Source organism: Nicotiana tomentosiformis, chromosome 1, assembly GCF_000390325.3.
Source record: "Nicotiana tomentosiformis chromosome 1, ASM39032v3, whole genome shotgun sequence".
NCBI classification, from domain to species: Eukaryota; Viridiplantae; Streptophyta; class Magnoliopsida; order Solanales; family Solanaceae; genus Nicotiana; species Nicotiana tomentosiformis.
In genome coordinates this window covers 16,885,211-16,894,422 of record NC_090812.1, presented here as the reverse complement: position 1 = coordinate 16,894,422, position 9,212 = coordinate 16,885,211, and the positions used below count along the sequence as shown (strand labels likewise).

Below are 9,212 nucleotides of genomic sequence, written 5' to 3'. Positions count from 1 at the left end.
AAGTAATGCGTATTACATATAACTATGTACTATTTTTAAGTAAAATCTTAGTAAAGCATATTTATTTTACATGGACATCCAAGGGGGAGTATTGTGAATAATTTAAGATAGTGGATGCCCATGTTGCTATGGAGACTTTTTAGGCTTATAAATAGCCTTGTATTCTGATGGAGTGCAAGATCACTCTTTAGGCTTATAAATAGCCTAGTATTCTGATGGAAAAATTGCACACATAAGAGAAAGAAAGAAAAAAGTTCTCTCATCCCTTATATAATTTCTATTCTTGTTACTTTATTTGATACATTGCTTTTATTTTATAACATCCTTCAATTTCTTTACATTTAATAATGACAATATATTCTTGAACTGACGTAGTCACTTACAAAACTACATAATGGAATTTAAGCAGCGCAAACACTGCTTTATACGGTAAGCAAAGTAGCTAGCATATTAGCCTCCTTTATTTAGAATCAATACTGTTTCTGAAACTAACGTAGTTACTTAAAAAACTACAAAATAGAATTTAAGCAGCAACACAGCTTTAAGCAGAGTGGCATACTAGCCTTCTTTATTCGCGTAATTCTTCCTTCTTAGAAAATGTACTTCACTAATCCGGGAATATGAATTTCCTTGAAGTATTGTTCCCACTGAATAGTTGTTGGATCAAAATTAAACGTATCATCTGCATTACTTTCTCTTGTTATCATTTGCAACATTTCAACATTGGAATCATTGAAACTGATAAAACAACAGCGGTAATGGTGTTAGAATATCAATTAAGCACTAAGTTTGATTATTAATAAATACTTAAAAACTGTTAACTATTTGGGTGTGTTAATATAAAAAATACTCACACTCCTTTGAAGAACAGGTAGGGCTTGTAGAGTTCAGCTAGTCGAATGGCACGATTGATCTTTCTTTCTAAGTTTGAATGCAAGGTTTTAAAATATTGGCAAAGTATCAAGTTTGCCAACTTTAATATCTGAAACATGTTAAAATATAAACTTAACCAGTGGTAGACTATTAATGCTGAAGTGCATGCCAATATTCATGTATATAAACACCTCTATATTCTTTTTTGTACGTATCTCTCTTGCCTAAGTTTCAGAGTTTTTTGTAAGAAGATATTATTATGAAAACTAACCATTAATAATGACTTGTAGTGGATTGCTATGTATTTGTGAAGGCTAGCCATGCTATCCAGTAAATGAAATTTCTTCACTTTGACCGGCTTCCCTCTTTCATCAATCCACGGATTCTTCTTGAAGTGATCAACGAAAACTTGTACAATATCACCCATATTTAGTTGATTACTCCTAGAGGAGCTAATATGGTAAACAGTTGTATGGGAAGAACGGTTTCTATGGGCTACCATAGCCGCGATGATTGAGTTCACTACCATATCAGCTGGAATCTAGGCAAGATAACATTAAGGAAGTTAAATACTTGGGAACCCCAAGTGTAGATGAGCTAATTAAGACCAGCTCAGTTGGGCATTTCAATATAACATAAGGTATACACAGTACATGTACACATACCATATCTATTATCGATTCTTTATCTCCCATCGTAATAGTCTGTTTTCCTTTACCATAGCCAACAATGAAGGTGTCCGTGGTTCTGTGGGAAGGAAGAATCAGATTCGCTTCGCTAAGACTTATTCTTCTTTGCATAAATGGGGATGTGTGTGTGCATATATGTATATATTATACCTCATTCCTTCAATCCATCCTGGGAATGGTTCCTTGTAGGTGCTTAATATAACTGTTGGCCTTAGGATTATGAGTTGGAGGTCCTCCTTTAAGTGTCCTAAAAGCATCTCTCCCATTGCTTTTGTGAAGGTGTATGGGTTTGGCCATCCATGCATCTTTGCCCTGAACAATCATAGTTCTCGTGAAAGGTGGGATAAATCTTCAAAAGAAAAGTGAGACTGATTTTATGAAACAACGTTTAATTACCTCTCAATACCTAGAACTCTCATAGCTAAAGTTACTTATTTTTCAGTGGCATTCCTAGCTTGAAGGTCCTTTAGTTTCTCCTCTACCAACTTATGCTCTGCGTCTATGTCTAAGTGAGATCCTCCATTAAGCGTCTCACCATAGTGCAATGGCTTCTCTTGTATCAATCCTTCCTTTACCCCACAAACATAGGCTGGATTAAAGAATCATGAGTCTTGTCATGGGCTGCTTTCCATCATCGACCCATGACCCCTTGAACGCGCCCCGTGGCGTCCCGGCAAGCCTCCCAATGCCTAGCGCCACGGTCGGCCCCGTGGTCTCGGCAGCGCCAAGTGACAAGCGAGCATGCGCCTCTGTCGCCCCACCGATAATCAATGCCAGCGCCCAGCGGCTGGCCAATGCCATCAGTGCCGCGCGCACCGACAATGCCGCATGCACAAATCATCCTGTTGCCATCAGCACCGCACACCCAGACAGTGCCCCGCGCGCAGACCCAATGCCAAGCACCAGCGCCCAGCCGCTGGCAGATCCAAATAGTGCCGCGCACGCCCACAGCAATGCGCGCGCAGACCCTGCTGCTCAAGACAAAGTTGCTGCCATCGGACTTGCTTCCATAGAAAACTAAGTCCTTTTCATTGTAATTATAGAGTAGTTTTACTTCATTCATTTTCAGTGTGCTTCTACAGCTTTCTTAGGGTCAACTCATGTAACTTTGGTTTATTTTTTTAAGCATTATTAAGGGGGACCAAAGCATTCAAACATTCAAGCATTCAAACAATTCTCTGTACTGGTGTCTCTCCCCCCCGACACCGTATTTCATCTTGTAATAGCTTTCATCATCATCAATACAATCATCAGTTGCTCATTTTCCGCTGCTCAATTGCTCACGACATTGGCTTTCCCGTACGGCACTGACAATCTAGTCTAGCGTACGGCGAGGGCCTCAGTTGGCGCATAGCAACCGCACTGACATCGGTTGCTTAGCCTTACGTCGCCCTTCCAAGGAACCTCAGGAAGGCGCCGCGTAACAGTTGGTATCAGAGCCTAGGCTCGACATCGGACGAGGGAACTCATTGGCATCATCATCACCATTTCTGACCATGGTGAATCACGGGGATCGCATCACGACCCTAGAAGAGACGGTTGACGCATTACGGCCCATCGTGGATACGTTGCCTGATCTAAAAACCAGCCTAGTGCAAAGGTTGGACGACCTGGATCGCAGAATGGGGCAGGCCGAAAATGACATAGCAAACATCAGTCAAGACTCTGAGGAAGACCGGCAAACGGCTGCCGTCGAGGCAACCAAAATTCATGGCCAATTCGAGGACCTCCAACAGGAGCGTGCCGAGGATTTAGCCCATCGGGAACTAGAGGCAGACAGACTGACAGTCATGCAGCAAACCATAGACAACTTGACAGGCCAGCTCAATGTTGTCAATGCTGCCCTTCAAAGCCTGCTCAAAGGAGGCGAAAACCACATCAGGGGTGCCATGAACATTGCCCCCATGCCACAAAAGCTGAAAATTCCTGAGCCCAAGCCATACAACGGAGCCCGGGATGCTAAAGAAGTGGAAAACTTCATCTTCGACATCGAACAATACTTCGATGCTGTTGGACATTTGGAAGAATCCAAAAAGGTAGCAACTGCTGCCATGTATCTTCAAGGCGATGCAATACTCTGGTGGCGAGTCAAATACGAAGCCATCAGGGTCGGTGAAGATACTCTCCAGACATGGGCAGAACTGAAGGCCGCCATACGCCTGCAGTTCTTCCCCGAAAATGTGGAATACAATGCACGAAGAAAGTTGCGTGAACTCCGCCACACCAGGTCGGTGCGGGACTACGTGCGTGAATTCTCCGCACTCATGCTAAACATACGGGATATGGGGGACAAAGACAAACTGTTCGCATTCATAGAAGGTTTGAAACCTCATGCTCGTATGGAACTGCAAAGACAACGGGTAGATACCCTGCCCAAGGCCATTCAAGCTGCAGAGTGCCTTGGGGATTATCAGTTGGAAACTCAGAAGGATAGGCCCCAGCCGCCTGTCCGAGGGGGATACAATGGGAGCCAACCTAGCAACGGTGGTCCCAACAGAAACGGAGGAGATCGAGGTGCATCCAAATCCAAGACTCCTTCCTCAAGCAGTAACACTACTGCATCAGTCAACAACCATCAGGGGAGAAAGCCCCCATCAGAATGCCGTCATTGCAGGGGGAACATTGGAACAATCAATGACCCAATACACAAGTCAATGCTCAACAAACTGTTGACGATGACGGGACAGATACCGACGACTCAGACGGCGCCGATCAAGTAGGTGCCTTCAACGCATTTGTCGGCTCCATTCATGATACCTTGGCGGGAACCAGTACTGGCAACCCCAAGAAGAAAGCATTCCCAATCGACAAGAAAGGGAAAGGAAAGGCGAACGAGAGGCCTCCCACATCACAAAAGAGGACCTTAATGTTCGTTGACATGAAAGTAAACGGCAGACCTATTCGGGCATTGATAGACACGGGTGCTAGCCACAACTACCTGGCCTCAACTCAGGTGCAACGCCTCGGTCTAGCATTGCAAAAATGCAAGGGTCGTGTCAAGGCTATCAACTCTCCATCTCAGCAAGTGAGTGGAATAGCCAAAGAAGCGCCAATCCAGCTTGGCCCATACAAGGGAATATTCGACCTACGCATAGCTATCATCGATGACTTCGAACTGATAGTGGGATTGGAATTCCTCAGGCAGACCAACACCATCCCAGTACCATATGCCAACATGCTCCTAATGATGGGAGACAACGGGGCCAAACCCCACACCATACCGTGCATATCCAAGAAGATGGCCGCTGGAAACATCACGGCCATGCAGTTTAAGGAGGGAACCAACAGACCTGAACCCACAGTTCCGGCTGCCCTCAACATCATCAAACAGGCATCACATCATCGGGGTCCAACAGCTCATGGCGCCCCTCATTGTGTGAAGACTTGCCAAGCATTCCCAAAGGCCAAGTCGGATCACCCAGCACAAGCGGGACTCTTGGAGCCGCTACCTGTCCCACAGAGACCTTGGGAAAGCATTTCCCTGAATTTCATCACAGGATTACCCAAGGTCGGAAATCATGCAACCATCATGGTGGTAGTAGACCTGTTTTCCAAGTATGCTACCTTCATCGCAGCCCCACAGAACATGTCGGCAGAAGAAACAGCTCGACTCTTCTTCTCCCATATTGTCAAATATTGGGGTATGCCCAGCAACATCATCAGTGACTGCGACCCACGCTTCACTAGTAAGTTTTGGACCCAACTCTTCAGTTGCCTGGGATCCAAATTGAGTTACAACTCAAACCATCATCATCAGCAAACACATGATCAAACAGACCGGTTCAATGACATGCTGGAGGAATATCTCTGCCAATTTGCTACCGGGTCACAAACACATTGGGTGAAGCTTCTGGATGCTGCTCAGCTGTGTTTCAATTCACAAAAGTGCGCCCATACAAACAAAAGCGCTTTTGAAATTGTTACCGGACAGCAACCGCTACTCCCACATAATGTGAATGCACCAACCATACCATCATCTCATCGAGCTGCCAGTTTCTCTACAGAATGGGAACAAACTTTGAAGATAGTGCGGAGCTATCTTGTCAGGGGCCAAGACAGGGCAACGAGGCATGCCGAACAAAACCGTCACTTTGCCCAACATCAAGCAGGGGACAAAGTGATGGTAAAAACCCCGAGGCAGAACTTGTTTGCAAAGAGGACCCAAGATCCTCGCCTATTGCCAAGCTACATCGGGCCTTTTTCCATTGAAAGGCGCATCGGGAAATCCACATACCAGCTGAACACACCAGCCTGGTGGAAAATCCATCCAGTCTTCCATGTCAGCCGCCTCAGGCCACTTCAGAAATGCATGGAAGATCATTCAGAAAGACATCTCACAGCACCGAGGGGAACAGACCTCCCAGCCATCAAGAGCCTGACCAACCATCATCATCCTGCAGGTAAGGCTCCGAGGACGTCGCCAACTCAGGTGGGGGAGAATGTCATGGGCTGCTTTCCATCATCGACCCATGACCCCTTGGACGCGCCCCGTGGCATCCCGGCAAGCCTCCCAACACCTAGCGCCACAGTCGGCCCCGTGGTCTCGGCAGCGCCAAGTGACAAGCGAGCATGCGCCTCTGTCGCCCCACCGATAATCAATGCCAGCGCCCAGCGGCTGGCCAATGCCATCAGTGTCGCGCGCACCGACAATGCCGCGCGCACAAATCATCCTGTTGCCATCAGCACCGCACACCCAGACAGTGCCCCGCGCGCAGACCCAATGCCAAGCACCAGCGCCCAGCCGCTGGCAGATCCAAATAGTGCCGCACGCGCCCACAGCAATGCGCGCGCAGACCCTGCTGCTCAAGACAAAGTTGCTGCCATCGGACTTGCTTCCATAGAAGACTAAGTCCTTTTCATTGTAATTATAGAGTAGTTTTACTTCATTCATTTTCAGTGTGCTTCTACAGCTTTCTTAGGTCAACTCATGTAACTTTGGTTTATTTTTTTAAGCATTATTAAGGGGGACCAAAGCATTCAAACATTCAAGCATTCAAACAATTCTCTGTACTGGTGTCTCTCTTGTAATAGCTTTCATTATCATCAATACAATCATCAGTTGCTCATTTTCCGCTGCTCAATTGCTCACGACATTGGCTTTCCCGTACGGCACTGACAATCTAGTCTAGCGTACGGCGAGGGCCTCAGTTGGCGCATAGCAACCGCACTGACATCGGTTGCTTAGCCTTACAACGCCCTTCCAAGGAACCTCAGGAAGGCGCCGCGTAACAGTCTTTATGCTAAAGTCAATACGCCCAAATTCATGATTAGGAAAATTGGTTAAATAATATGGAGCTGACCTGTGCTAATATGGAGAAGCATATTTACGTTTGAGCACTGTTTGGAAAACTTAAGAATATTCAAGGCACCCAGTGTATTGATCCTTATTGCAGTATCATATCTGCAATTAAGCATGGAGTAGGTTATTCTTTTTCTTTTATTTTTTTAAGGTAAAAGATTGTTACTTCTATTAGTACCTTTCATCAAAACTAGTTGTAGCAGCTGAGTTTACAAATAAGTCGATTTCTCTGCGCATCTCATCTTTCAGCTCAGAATTTATCCTCAAATTATCACAAGCTATATCACCAGCAACTGGGAAAACTCTGTCTTCTATAAGGGAGGGTAGGTCGGCACCCAACTTTTCCCTTAGAATTCTGAACAGATCCGTCTTTATGACCTGCACTTAAAACATATTCTTTAACTGATCACATCGAGCTTTGAACTCTGATAATCTTGAATTCTCATGGACTAGAGTTGTAGTCTAATGTGATGACTACGATCATATATATATATATATATAGTAGTTTGGTAGTACCTCATTGTTAAAACGTTCTTTAGCTGAAATTGAATCTGGAGCTCTAATTAGCAAGTAGAGCTTCTTCACATTTGGCTGGACGCGGAGGATCTTCTCAATGAGAACTACATTAATATATATATATATATATATATATATATATATAACAAAAGCACTGTTAGTGCAACCTATATATAGTAGAGAGAAAGTGATAGAGAAAGTACTCTTTGCTAGGTAGCCAGTTGCGCCAGTGATGAAAATGGTCTTGCCCTCCAGAAACTGATTAATGCAGCTCGATTCCATGTCCATTGGAAGTGAGGAAATTTATGGAGGTTAAATCTTTATGCAAAAGATAATATCACCTGGAGTTTTAGTTATTCAACCAGACTGCAAGCTAAGCTATCTATTCAGCAACAAATTTTAGCCCTGTCCAAATATATTAATTACCAGATGGCACATTATATAAGGACACATGAAACATTTCAAGCATTAATTAAGTATGAAAGATATCTAATTCCACATGGTGCAAATGAAGTTTCCAAATTTGGTGGAGATATTATTGATCAAGAAATTAGTGCTGTGAATGTGATTCATGAGCTGTTGCAATCTTTGGAAGAAAAGAGACGTAAGGAGGCGATGACATCTTTTAGTAAATAAAAAAGGCAGTCCAGTGCACTAATCTCCCGCTATGCGTGAGGTTCGGAGAAGTGCCGGACCACAAAGGTCTATTGTATGCAATCTTACCTTATATTTCTACCAGAGGCTGTTTCTACGGACCTCCTGGTCACATGGCAGCAACTTTTTAAATAAATTTGCTAGAATTATGAAAAGATGTTTTCAATAGACACATTATCAACAACATAAGGTACTCTATAGGTCAGATTTCTAGTTTAGGTGTTTAAATGAAAAATCATAATAACTTTAAGGGGTTGTCCATGTATTATGCCTTAAATAATAGTGCTCTAATTATAAAGTGATTATTTACATTTTACATGTCTTTTACAATTTTATAATTTAACACTTAAACAATACTTTTCTAAAATAATTTGGCCAAATAAAATATAAGCTAATCTCCTAAAGTACCTTCTTTTGGAACTTTGTGAGTAAATTTTATGGATGGTCATTTAGCTTTGTGTTCATTACCCTAAAGTCATTTTTTTTTTATTACGTAAAAGTCATTCAACCTTATGTTCATTACCCAAAAGTCACTTTTCTTTCTTATGTTACACAAAAATTATTTTATTATGCTCTAGTTATCACAATAATCACTTTGACCATATTTTATAAAACTTTCACCTATGCCATTGGCTTTATAAATCCTCCCATTATGTAATACCTTATATATTATATACTATATAATATATTTTTACCTAGATATTTTACTTATAGTTAAAATGGCTTTATATTATTTTATTATTATTTTATAATAAATTCGTACATTTAATTTTGTCGTAGAATATTCAAACATGAACATATATTGAAGCATAAAAACGACAAAAAATATTTATTTTTAATATTTATTTGAAATAATAAGAACGGATTTAGTTAACAAATGATAGTATTTTATAGTTAGTAAAACTTTCAAAAAAATTCAAGATATTTGTGCTTAATATTAAGTCTTTTAAAGCTTTTATCTGTTAATATTATTTTTAAAAATATTAATTTAATGTGTCAGTGTGCTAAATGTGGGTATTTTCTTTATTTGATTAACGAATATAGCTTGACTGATAAATCTGTGAGATTTAATTTTATAAATTTTGTTTAAAATATTTTATTAGATATGGTTAAGAATGTTGACGTGAGATTTATTTATAGTAATATTACTAACAAATTTAATAATCCTACCTCTATATCTT

At 42.0% G+C, this 9,212-nt stretch overlaps 1 pseudogene; it reads right to left on the bottom strand.

Moving 5' to 3' along the window:
* Positions 1 to 238: 238 nt before the first annotated feature.
* On the bottom strand, positions 239 to 8,775 carry LOC104097250 (fatty acyl-CoA reductase 3-like; annotated as a pseudogene).
* Between the last annotated feature and the right edge of the window lie 437 nt (positions 8,776 to 9,212).